Source organism: Schistocerca piceifrons, chromosome X, assembly GCF_021461385.2.
Source record: "Schistocerca piceifrons isolate TAMUIC-IGC-003096 chromosome X, iqSchPice1.1, whole genome shotgun sequence".
NCBI lineage: Eukaryota > Metazoa > Arthropoda > Insecta > Orthoptera > Acrididae > Schistocerca > Schistocerca piceifrons.
Window position 1 is genome coordinate 838057784 of NC_060149.1, and position 13706 is coordinate 838071489.

General features: G+C 43.6%; 1 pseudogene; it reads right to left on the reverse strand.

Moving 5' to 3' along the window:
- Positions 1-5852: 5852 nt before the first annotated feature.
- On the reverse strand, positions 5853-5970 carry LOC124723243 (annotated as a pseudogene).
- Between the last annotated feature and the right edge of the window lie 7736 nt (positions 5971-13706).

The following is a 13706-nucleotide window of genomic DNA, read 5'->3' on the forward strand; positions in this document are numbered from 1 at the left end:
TGATCAACCAACACCGGAACGTACTACCCATTTCTTGTATGCCGAAGATCTGGCCATTACAGCGCAAGGAAATAGCTTCGAGGAAGTAGAAGGGAAATTAGAAAGCTCGCTACACGTAATGTCTGAATACTGTAAAGAGAACTCCCTCAAACCAAATCCATCTAAGACACAGGTTAGCGCTTTCCACCTCCGCACAAAACAGGCAAACGGGAAGCTGAACGTCACCTGGAATGGCAACAAACTGGACCATACGGACAAACCAACATACCTTGGTGTCGTGCTGGATAGGTCACTAACGTACAGATATCACTGTGAAAAAACCTGCCAAAAAGTTGCTGCCAGGAAGAATATTTTAAGAAAACTGACTTGTCCGACTGTATTACGAACAACTGCTCAAGCACTTTGCTTCTCCACGGCAGAATATGCATGCCCTGTATGGTCCCGATCCACACATGCCAAAAAAGTCACTACAGTCCTCAATGAAACATGCAGGCTAACAACAGGATGCATGAAACCCACTCCACTTGGAAAAATGTACAAAGCAGCTGGATTCTCATCTTCTGAATCCCGAAGAATCGCGCACGAACATACAGAAAAATTTAAACATATTTTCGACGAGCGCCACCCGCTGCATGGTTCTTCATGTGGACGTAGCAGGCTTAAATCCCGCATGAGATTTCTCACTAGTGAATTGAACGAGCCTCTGAAGGACTACCCTGCCTCACGAGAGATACCCAGCGGCAGTACATCAAGCTGGAAGATTTGGATAACACTGAACCGCATCAGAACAGGAGTAGCACCAGTTAAAGCAAACCTAGTCAAATGGGGCTTCAAGGACGAAGGAGACAACAAATGCGACTGTGGTGAAGTCCAGGATGTGGAACACCTTCTACAGTGTTCCATCTGCCCCAAAAGGTGTACCCTTGACGAACTATTGCTTGAAAAGGGAGAAACATTTGACTTGGCCCGACATTGGGCTGAAAGGCTTTGCAACAAACCTCCGGACACGTAAAAGTAAGTACCCAAGCGCACTCTTTCGAAGTATACGAGAGAACTCTGGTAATACACAGTCTCTGTCCAGGGCAGCAACACCTCTTGTACGGGCTACACCGTTCGTCAAAGAGGCCCGTCGCCCACCCGACACCGTGATTGCACGAGCAGGACGCTGTAGGGCGACGTACTCCGCATATTGCTGAGACAGCGTCAGCACGTTCCGAGCCCGTGCGCTGCACTGCCGTTGGCCTGGGCACAGACACAGAGAGAGGTTGTGAACTTTCATGTAATAAATTCTGGTTCCATTAATGTTGTATCATTAGCGCCCAGCGCTCCCACCGGCCTGCTCCACCGCACTCCAGGCTCCGTCATCTTGACAACAGGAGGCCCCTACACAGCTATTGTGAAACACTTTGTATGACTTTGATGAATGGATCTGAAGTCAGAACACTAATGAATGACCCCCATGGTCCCAAGATATCACACCCAACGATTTTTCGGTCTTGGGTATACTAAAAAATTAGGTTTATTCCGTCAAGATACGTGATATTGAACATTTGAAGGAACGAACGCAATCAGAATTTGAAAACCTATAGTCCCAGATAATTTGCGACAAAATTTGTAAACCAGTGTTGCAAAGATGCAACTTTTGCTGGTCCCAAGATATCACACCCAGCGATTTTTCGGTCTTGGGTATACTAAAAAATTAGGTTTATTCCGTCAAGATTCGTCATATTGAACATTTGAAGGAACGAACGCAATCAGAATTTGAAAACCTACAGTCCCAGATAATTTCCGACAAAATTTGTAAACTAGTGTTGCAAAGATGCAACTTTTGCTTATAACAGGACGGAAATACTCGTAACTTTGATTACCTTTTGTAGGTTCAATGATTCCTACGTGTATTTCTTTGTTGATAGTAAATTTGTATTTCACTTGTTTAGTTTTGTTGCACCAAACGTGTCTTTGACAAGTGACTTATAGAACGTAATTAAAAATGTTATCCATCTGAAGATGAGGACGATAGCCTGAAACCGATTATGCATTAAAATGAAGGTTTTTAAAAGTGATTATATCTGGTTGCTTTCCTCATCTACAACTTTTAATGCCTGTGGAGTTCAGCAAGATCGAAAACGGATAAGACAACGCCTGTGGGATTGTTTCTGAGACTATGGGATTGCTTTATGTGACATTGTATGATGAACTTACAATCGTTGCACGAGGCAATGGCTCCTCAACGTGAAATGTCAGGAAGCGCTTTCACAAGACTCGTACAGACGGCCGTGTGGCCGAGCGGTTCTAGGCGCTTCAGTCGCTTCAGCGTGACCGCTACGGTCGCAGGTTCGAATCCTGCCTCGGGCACTGATGTGTGTGATGTCCTTAGGTTAGTTAGGTTTAAGTAGTTCTAAGGTCTAGGGGACTGATGACCTTAGATGTTAAGTCCCACAGTGCTCAGAGCCATTTGAAGCAAGACTCGTTCAGCTCCACGTCAAGGTTAGCTTACATGGTCCGTGTGAGGACGGCTTTATTGTCCAATCCGGTACCGGGGCAGTTAAGACTGGAGTTCGCGAGCCCATGTGGACGCAGAGAGAAAGCTCACTTGTATTTCCGCCACCTCTGCTGCTAATCACAGAGCCTACAATTTTTATGGTTCTCTTTGTTCAAATTTGACTACTTTTTCAAAGATTTTACTGCGACTGCCATGTCTTCACTGTGACATACTGGAATTTATGGTGAGAATGTAGCTCCTTAGCGCGCTCTAGGGTAATGTTTCATGGTTTTTCAACTTTATACCCGTACTTGTTTGTGACTAATATTAAGTACGCTGTTTCGAGCTAGAGGCCTTGTTCCATGTTCAAGGATCGATACTGATCCATTATTTACTCATGCATGAATATAGGGCATAGAACGCCTTACTATCATAGTAATGTGGGGAGATTAGGGATTACATGGAGGTCCTTGCTGTTTCATTTTTAATGACTTGTGGTCTTGTAATTCACGCTGTCCCAAAAAATGGTTCAAATGGCTCTGAGCACTATGGGACTTAACATCTAAGGTCATCAGTCCCCTAGAACTTAGAACTACTTAAACCTAAACTAACCTAAAGACATCACACACATCCATGCCCAAGGCAGGATTCGAACCTGCCACCGTAGCAGCAGCGCGGTTCCGGACTGAATCGCCTAGAACCACTCTGCCACGGCGGCCGGCCACGCTGTCCCATGGAGCACCTATGTAATGTCGTTCCATAATTTTGTCGTGTATATTTCTCGAACAGTAATCAAAAGTGTGGTAAACCCACAGTTACCAATACCTTTCGCCGTCCACACAGACCCAGATCCGTACGCTGATCCGGCGCAAACGCAGCTGGCCGCGGACGCGGAAATCGAGACCAGAGGTTCCATACTACAAAAATGAGACTTGCCAAGTATTTGGTAACTACGTTGCAAATGAAGGGAGAAGAGAAACCCCGAAAAATGCTCATGAGCTGCATATATGAAAAGCAGAGGCAGCAGGAGATAGTCTCAATAACGTCAAGAACCCCCAATAATCTTCTTCCTTACGTAGCCCCTATATACCATGCCTTCTATCTTGATTCAAAGGATGGACTAAATGAAGGAGATGAGGGATACATTGCTGAAGATGATGAGTAAATCAGCAACTCCACTGCTAGCAACGCAGGAACTGGAAATATTTTGTAAATGTCTAGGTACTCTGTCCATACCAGGAATTTTCTATAAAAATCCTTGGAATGATGACGCGTAACGTGAACATGTTCCAGTTTGGTCAAAATTCCAACAGCTCTATAAAAGCTGTTAAAGAAACAACTGGAAGTCAAATTTCATCATAACTGTAATTTTAAAATGTTGCTGATATTCTAAAAAATACGATAAAACGATGTGTTCATGTACCATATTTTTCACAATACACAACGTATGTAAATGAGGTTGTTTTCGGAGGTCAGAATATGGACATGCTTCACGTCTTATTCAAGCGTCTTACTGTCACTCTTCTGAAACCAGTGTAAAACTCTTACTATCTTTCTGTGCTCCTATTCCTCATCTTCTGACCTCTGAACCCTCAGCCAAATTACCTACTGTTACTGAGATTCTCGATCTCAGCAATACTACTGATGGCAATCCAAATTTTCGGGCAGACTGTGCTGTAGGACTGGAACCCGTAATTATAATCTGTTCCCAATTCAACTAACAATATTTCTGATCGTATCTCAACATGTCAGAGTTTCCAATATCACCAGAAGAGACAATAACGGTTAATCCTGATGCCATAGTCAAGAAGGCAGGATATTTGTACAGTACCGAGAATTTCAGTATTGCGTTCATCTTGTTTATGTTTTCAGCCGTCAGCTCTTCTCTGGTACGTAATTTGTACCAACCTTTTACATGACCGCAAAGAAACAAATCAAACGGACTTAAATCGAGAGAACGCTCGGGCCATGCATACGTGTGCTAGGCCTATTGTTCCGCAAAGCCCAACAGTTAAGTACACTTAATTCTGCCAAACTGGAATCAGCTGTTGCTGCGCACAGAATGCTGCACAGAATCCAGCAGTTTTGCAAGTATGTGTACGCATAAACTCATGGGAAGGTACTCCAGCAAACTATGCTGGAGGCAATGCAAGACGTAGTAGGTCATTCCCAACTACTACAGGCCGAATATTCACAGGAAAAAGGTTGATGGTATCTAAGACAAATCAGACGTGGATTCCAGATGTGCATAATCCAACTGTTAACCGATATCAAGATGTACATCAGCGTGTAGCATCAAATTCTGACCGCAGATTCGAGGTTCTGCTGAATCAGTCGATAAAAAGGCTGCATTGCGCGACGAGGACGGATATTTGCTGCAATGGTCTCATTCACAAAGACTGTGTAAATAACTATAATATTAAAAGCACACTTAGTGATAGACTGAACGAGGTTGTGCAGTGGTTGAGAAGGTTTACTCCTGCCTGAGAGTATTTTGGTGCGCATCCCCGTCCCATTGTCCAGCCTTAGCTTTCTTCCGGCATCCCTAAATCGCTTAAAACCATTGCTGGGACGGTTCCTACGAATTCCAAATAGTTGGAACCTGGGTTGAAAACGCGCCCTAAAATCTACGTGACCTAATACCTCCGTAACAAATTATCAGTGCTTTTCAACTCCCTCCTCGTATATGGAGAAACATAAACAGAATTGCCATGAGGTACAGTATTTGTGCAGAAAATACATGAAAGTAGCAAAATTTTCCAAGAGCAGTTTGCGACTGTGGATCTACAAGGCAATCTTCTCATCAGCTTCTCGAAGAATGTGAGCTTGGAGCATACTCTGATGATCTAAAGGAGCTCATCGTTCCAACACCCATGTGCCTTGAGCGATCTTAGCATATTAAATTTATATTTTATGCGTTGTGACTCTTTAAATGTCCCGCAATACAAGTCTTTCAAAAGCTAAATGAATAAATGCTTGAAAAGGACAAGGCAGATTTCCTTCTCCAACGAGCTTGTGCTCCGTCGCTAAAGTACGAGTACTGGTAGTTGATGGAACGTCAAACTCCAATTTAGTCACGTTGAGGCTCGAAACGAATCGTCAAAAAATGTGCGCTCGTCATTCTACGTTGAGCACCTCTTTCACCATCAGAAGTTCACCAAACTAAATCTTAACTCCGTCCGAAGGCTCAACCGTACCGACCGGCCGCCGTGTTATCCTTAGCCCACAGGCGTCACTGGATGCGGGTATGGACGGGCAGGTGGTCAGCACACCACCCTCCAGGCCGTTTATCAGTTTACAAGACCGGAGCCGCTACTTCTCAGTCAAGTAGCTCCTCAGTTTGCCTCACAAGGGCTGAGTGCACCCCGCTTGCCAACAGCGCTCGGCAGACCGGATGGTCACCCATCCAACCGTTAGCCCAGCCCGACAGCGCTTAACTTGGGTGATCTGACGGGAACCGGTGTTACCACTGCGGCAAGGCCGTTGGCTACAGAAGTATGGAATACGGTCAGTAGAGATCGGAGAGTAGATTTGTAGCAGTATCATTTTAATTGTGTTTGGTATGATTCTATGAATGCCACATGCCAAATTCTTCCAGATTTACGCGTCCGAAATTTCTTATTTTGCCAAAAAGTAAATTGTAATGAAACATACGTTTGTTCCACCACAGTTAAATTTTATTTAAGGCAGTCATTAGAGGAAACTGAAAAGTTCCTGCAACCATTCGTATAACCCTATGCTGTGCAACGTCCCATCGTCATTCTTCCGAGAAGGATGCCATCACCATTGATGAGTAAACAAAAGAAGTTCCGCTTCCTCACACAACAATGAAACACACTCACCTTGAGGTGGTCTGTATGACTACCACAGATGACTGGTAGCTGTGTATGCCCTTCTTACGAAACACTGCCGACTCACGACGAATGTTTAGCGTCAGCTCTTCACAACAAGTGGTCTTTGCGACATTTGAAAAATGGAGTAGGTCTCTAAAACTGGTTACGTCATATGTAAATGGTTTAATGGTGACTGCAGAAAATGTGTATCAAGTTTCCAAGTTTAATCACCCACGACCCATTTCCAAATTCATTTCGGTCATGAGTTAGGTTGTACGATAAGAGCATCGTCCGATATTTAGGAGCTTGAGGAAAAAGGTTCCAAGTTGTTTGGTACTTGCGCAACTACAGAAATTTATATAGTTCTTCATTACCCGGTACCATTTTCAGTGTGAGTATACTAGTAGTACTTCCTATATATTCAAAGCATAAGCTCGGAAGCAACTAAAGTTTCTCGGTAGCAACTTTCGTGAGGCAGGCTGTGATGAATTACCATTCCTTTGTGTTTTGTAAGCATAACGCTGATCTTCTTATGCTAGGAAGCCTAGTATGCCTCTGAGCGCTATAGGACTTAACATCTGAGGTCATCAGTCCCCTTGAACTTAGAACTACTTAAACCTAAGTAACCTACGTACGTCACACACATCCATGCCCGAGGCAGGATTCGATCCTGCGACCGTAGCAGTCGCGCTGTTCCGGACTGAGCGCCTAGGACCGCTCGGCCATCACGGCAGGCAGGAAGCCTAGTATGAGGAATATAATGAATAATAGGATTGAGTATCGTATCATGCTGTAGCACCCGGGTAGTATTGAGTAATAGAGGAATGAGTGTTCAGTACACTTAGAAAAACAAAATTGTTACTACCATCCGGTCTGGTGATTTTATCTTCTGACGAGACTGGACTGGTAGTATTGCTTCGGAGTAAAATGGTTGGCTTAATGGAAGTTTTTAGTTTCAGTGTTGTACTCATTACCTGTTTACAAAACTATACATCTTAATATAAAGAGCCTTAATGTAAAAAGCAAACATATCTCAGAATAAAATATGCATCGATATGACCCGAAATTTCGTAACGTTAAGTGAGAAATTAATTGCAATACTAGAAAAAATATTTAGAGTATCCTTAAAATAGTCAACGTAAGTAAGTAGGAGGAGAAATTAGAATTTCATGATTCGAACACGAATCTAGAAACTCCTCAGTGAAGACCATGTACTGAACGAGTGTTAATCCTGGCAAGACAGTTATTGACGTAGAATGCTAGGATTCAAGTCACTGAAATAATTCCTAATTGCGCAAGTGTAAGAGGCAAAATATAGTCTAAAAGTAAAAGTAACCTAAAATTAAGCTACTAGTAACATGAAAAAACTGAAATTTCCGCACAAATAATCTTGAATTGTTTTCCAAATGAAAATATTCAAGAGGTTTTTTATAATGGTGAACATTAATTGTAAGTATAATTAACCAACAGAAAATAGCTTTTAAGAAGCGCAGAAAGCTGTTAACATCAGCTGATATTGAAACGAGTGATGCGTTGAATTGATTGAAGATACATGCGTGTGGTGTATTTATTTTGCTGGCTGCAATATGAACCAACGAAAAGCGCTGGAGTTCCTCGCTCACTGACATCTGGACGGTGGTTGACTGTGTGCAAACTGAAAGGAAGTTACCTCATAAGTGCACATACTCCCTGCGTTCAACGGCCGTAATTGTGAGGTGTGCATAAAAAAGCAAAGTTGCTGTGGAAATGCTTCGTTTGTATACAAAAGAAATCTAAGTAGCTGGCGGTCACTACTCATGAGAGGAAGCAGCATTTCTAGTAGATGTACCAACATGTACATACAAGTGGACTGAGTGGCAGACCAATGGAGAACATTTTCTTCGTGATGAGTCTCAACTTAGATTGTAAAGTGATGGCCAATTTATCTTAACTTGGAGAAAAGTAGAATAGCTATGGAGACTCTGGTACATTTTTTGTTGCATATACAGGGCTATTACAAATGATTGAAGCGATTTCATATATTCGCTGTAGCTCCATTCATTGACATATGGTCACGACACACTACAGATACGTAGAAAAACTCAAAGTTTTGTTCGGCTCAAGCCGCACTTCAGGTTTCTGCCGCCAGAGCGCTCGAGAGCGCAGTGAGACAAAATGGCGACAGGAGCCGAGAAAGCGTATGTCGTGCTTGAAATGCACTCACATCAATCAGTCATAACAGTGCAACGACACTTTAGGACGAAGTTCAACAAAGATCCACCAACTGCTAACTCCATTCGGCGATGGTATGCGCAGTTTAAAGCTTCTGGATGCCTCTGTAAGGGGAAATCGACGGGTCGGCCTGCAGTGAGCGAACAAACGGTTGAACGCGTGCGGGCAAGTTTCACGCGCAGCCCGCGGAAGTCGACGAATAAAGCAAGCAGGGAGCTAAACGTACCACAGCCGACGGTTTGGAAAATCTTACGGAAAAGGCTAAAGCAGAAGCCTTACCGTTTACAATTGCTACAATCCCTGACACCCGATGACAAAGTCAAACGCTTTGAATTTTCGGCGCGGTTGCAACAGCTCATAGAAGAGGATGCGTTCAGTGCGAAACTTGTTTTCAGTGATGAAGCAACATTTTTTCTTAATGGTGAAGTGAACAGACACAATGTGCGAATCTGGGCGGTAGAGAATCCTCACGCATTCATGCAGCAAATTCGTAATTCACCAAAAGTTAACGTGATTTGTGCAATCTCACGGTTTAAAGTTTACGGCCCCTTTTTCTTCTGCGAAAAAAACGTTACAGGACACGTGTATCTGGACATGCTGGAAAATTGGCTCATGCCACAACTGGAGACCGACAGCGCCGACTTCATCTTTCAACAGGATGATGTTCGGCATTTCTTGAACAGGAGATTGGAAAACCGATGGATCGGTCGTGGTGGAGATCACGATCAGCAATTCGTGTCATGGCTTCCACGCTCTCCTGACTTAACCCCATGTGATTTCTTTCTGTGGGGTTATGTGAAAGATTCAGTGTTTAAACCTCCTCTACCAAGAAACGTGCCTGAACTGCGAGCTCGCATCAACGATGCTTTCGAACTCATTGATGGGGACATGCTGCGCCGAGTGTGGGAGGAACTTGATTATCGGCTTCATGTCTGCCGAATCACTAAAGGGGCACATATCGAACATTTGTGAATGCCTAAAAAAACTTTTTGAGTTTTTGTATGTGTGTGCAAAGCATTGTGAAAATATCTCAAATAATAAAGTTATTGTAGAGCTGTGAAATCGCTTCAATCATTCGTAATAACCCTGTATACGTACCGTATACATGCATGTACTGTATCCATGATGACACGAGCTACGCCCCCTTTACATCACGTCATCCTACTTCTGCTTTTCCTAAGCTACGCCCCAATTTTTGAAAACAACCTAATCAGAGAGCTTTAAGAATCTGAAGCCACGTCCCTTGGCCAGTCTGGGAGATTTAAAAAAAACGCCCATAGTTAGATCTCCCAATCACATGCGGTGTTCTTGTCACGAAGAAAGATCACCCAGTGTCCCCTGGTGACAGTCCCATTGGCCTGGCCCGACTCCTCCCCACGATGACAACCTACGATTTACAGAATAGATCTTTATGAAGACTTCGCTTAAGAAAAATCTCGATCAACATCGAGGGATTTTCCTCTACCGCGTCAGTTTAATTTTGCGACTTATGTGAAGAACACGACTGATGCACACAAGAAATCCACCGTGGTACGAACGGTTGCCGACGAAGATTACGTGACAGATAGTTACAGAGAGACTTTAATAATGTAAGTGCAGTATTTTACAAACCAAGCCAAGTGAGAAATTATGCTTTTCTAACAGATGATGACGACATCGAACTCCTAACTGTGGAACTCGACAATTGCTCTATAGCTTCTGCCTACGTACCTCCTGCCGCTAAGTTTGTTTTCCGTCTACCAGGAAATCACCACAACCACAAAAACAGAGTCATTATCGGCGATTTCAACAGCCACCACACTGATTGGGGCTATTGAGCAACTAACAACGATTGAGTTGAAGTTGAGATAGGGGCACCACACTGATTGGGGACTGGGCAAAGTGCTAGCGTCTCAAACTCATCCATGACACAAAGCAATCAAAGTCATTCTACAGCTGTTGATGGGAGAAGAGTTACAGCACTGATCTCCTCTTTGTCACCCGTGACACTAATCAAATTATAAAGAAACACATTTTCCAAGCAGTAACTTCCACACAAAACAGACCAGTTATGTGAATCACTCAAGAAGTTCCTCGACTACACGTCACACACTTTAGACGCGGAATGAACTTTAAAACGACCAAGTGCGGCGTCTTCAGCAGAATAGTGGAAGGGCTAGCGTTAGAAATAGATGCCAATGCAAAGAACTATGGCGCATTCATCGATATTCAGCTTAAATCTGCGTGTCAGAGCATCCCAAAGCGATGCAGATCCACTTGCATACCAGAGTCACAAGATGACGTTGCGCAGCTGCATGCCGATTGTTGTTGCTGCTTTGTGAAAGACCCTTTCTCCGATGTAACAACGGTGTTGGGAGAGAGACTGGTGCAGAGAGCAGGAGCCACTCACAGACCTGAGTGGTGTAAGTTGATGACAGATCGCTTACAACAGCAAGAAGGCCTGGTCCACAGTAAAGAAATTATCGAATGACACGCACGAACCTGATCTATTTTACAACTTGAGTGAAAATGAAATCGCCCATCAACTTCCGCTTAATGGGAAGTGCAGCAGGACAAGTCTGAGGACTGTTGGTAAGTTAAACGCGATATCAAATCAGAAACTGGAAGCATCAGCCATCCTATCACAATAGTAGATATCACTCACGGTATCAGAGTTCTGAGAGATGTAGAAGCTGTTGGGTTAGACAATCCACATACAGAGTTGCTAAAACACTTCGGCGAAAGACGTAACGACAGTCTCCCCCAAATATTCAACAATTGCCTGGAAATGTTCAACACTCCGAAACTCAAGTTATCAATCTGATAAAATCTGGCGAATTACGAGACGACCCAAAAAAATTTCGGCCAATATCTTTACTTTGCCATTCTCTTAAGCTATTTGAATAAATTCCTTTGGTCCAGTTCACCCCACTCATCGAAGGTAAACTCACTAGAGATCAAGATCGCATCTGAACTTGGCGGTTCGGCCCTTGGAAGATTTGGAATCTTACCCAATATGTCGAAGAGGGCTACGAGAAAGATCTGATCAACAGTCTCGCTTTTGTTGACCTGAGTGGGGCCTACGACACAGTAAACAGAGCTGCTCAGAAACAAAACATTCTATGTCGGTGGTGGAAAATTGTCTTCCCCAAGAAAGTCTTATTGCTCTCACAATAATTAACTTGCACACCAACGATCAACCACGTAACAAGACTTTCACCTCATTCATTTATGCCGAAGAACTGTCCCTGTCAACCCAGTGTAAGGCATTTGAAGGCATCGAAAGACATCCTTCGTCTACTCTTGACGACATGGGATATTCTTACGAACCAAACACCCTGAAACCCAATCCTAGCAGCACTGTATTAAGTTCTTTCTACCTCAGCAACAAACATGACAACTACCGTCTGACATTCAAGAAGCAATGTAACAGTGTCAGAATGAAGGCTGCATCAGTATCTTAAGAAAACTCAAAGACGCAAGTTGGGGAACAAGCCCAAATATTCTTCGGACGTCAGCTCTAGCCATGTGCTATTCGGCAGGAGAATATGTTGCCCTTGAGTGGTACCATTTCTGCTACTCGAAACAGGTTGACATTGCTCTTCACGGATCTAACAGGGTTCTTGACACCAACTCCAATCGAGAAGATCCAAGTTCTGGTCGTAATAGCACGAACCAACATCAGACGGGTAATAACAGTGTGAAATCCGAAAGGAGGAAACTCAGCACTGATGCTAGACACCAACTTCAAGGCACGAACCTGTTGCTGAACGTCTTGGCGTCAGGGAAATCCTTATCTCAAGTACCGCCCACTTAGTGTCGCCAAAGGCATAAAAGAGGCTTCAACACTGTCTTGACAGAGCTAAACGTGATTGGATACCACCGAAAGAGGATCTACATCCAACCAGAGACAGACCGCCATGGCCAACATCAAGATTACTTGATCATTTTCGTGTGGCAAATGGCCGAAGTAAAACTGCTATGTTCAAATGGCGATTCTGCAATAGTCAAGATGTATCTGTGCGAGTGGTGCCGAGCAGTCTCTAAACATTTTCCTGCATTGCCCTGTTTACACTATCTCCACAGGCATTGTGACGCAAGCCCAACAGCAGTGCACCTTGCTGAGGCACTACACTTCATTTAAATGGGTGTCATACACGCGCAGAGAAGCCCAGTATTTTGGGGACCAGTTACATATTCTCATCTTCTTAAGCCACGACTCATGGCTAGTCACAGAACATTTAAGAACAACACACGTATTTAGATCTCCCAATCTGGAATATTGGCATAGAGCCATTGATGCACGTGCTTCAGAGTATAACAAACACTAGAGGCTGCTTCGACTACGCAGACCATCTGCTACTAATCACAGTATCTGCCAACTCAAGGGCTAAATTAGAGGAAAACAGTAGGGCAGTTCTTGAAAGACTAAGTGACTGGTGCGTAGAAATTAAACTAGCGGTAGCAGCGCACAGAACAGTTTATATGTTACTAACAGGAACATTATCAGTAACGAGAAACCTCACATTAGAATTAAAAACCGACGCCCGTCAGACGCGTATAGTACAACACCGACCGATGCACCCTTGGTGATACGAGGCTTGCTACCTATAGACCTAGCCGTAACATAGAGCGGTGCACAATATTGACTCAAAAAAGGGCGAATATGATAAGGTAAAGGAGATACTGGGCACGAGATCTACATCGAGTAATGAAACGAAAGCTTGATTTGTTTGAGAGTGGCAAGAAATCTGGGACATAGCAGAAACAGTGTGGAGAACTTTCGAGTTTATTCCCAACGTAAAAGAAAGATCAAGAATGTAATAGATCCTTCCGATCAAGGATGATATACACTAACTGTCGAGTCATGGTCCATATCGCAGTTATTCATCCCAGACAACATCACCCGGGAATATGCGATTCTACAAGATGTTACAGACCGGAACATGAAAATCTTTGGGAACTCAGTAATCTATGATATAATAAGGAATGATGAATTGCTGACTGGTAAAATATCAGCTTATCAACTGTAAGCCTACATGGCTGAGAGACAACCAATAAGAGGCCATTTGTCATGACGACGAGACGCACCACGGCAAAACATACAACCACGAGAAACTATCGGAAGCAGGGAGAAGATGAGCCTTGGAGAGGACCAGGAAGGATTTCTTGAGACTCTATCAGTTATCTGTCAACCTCTA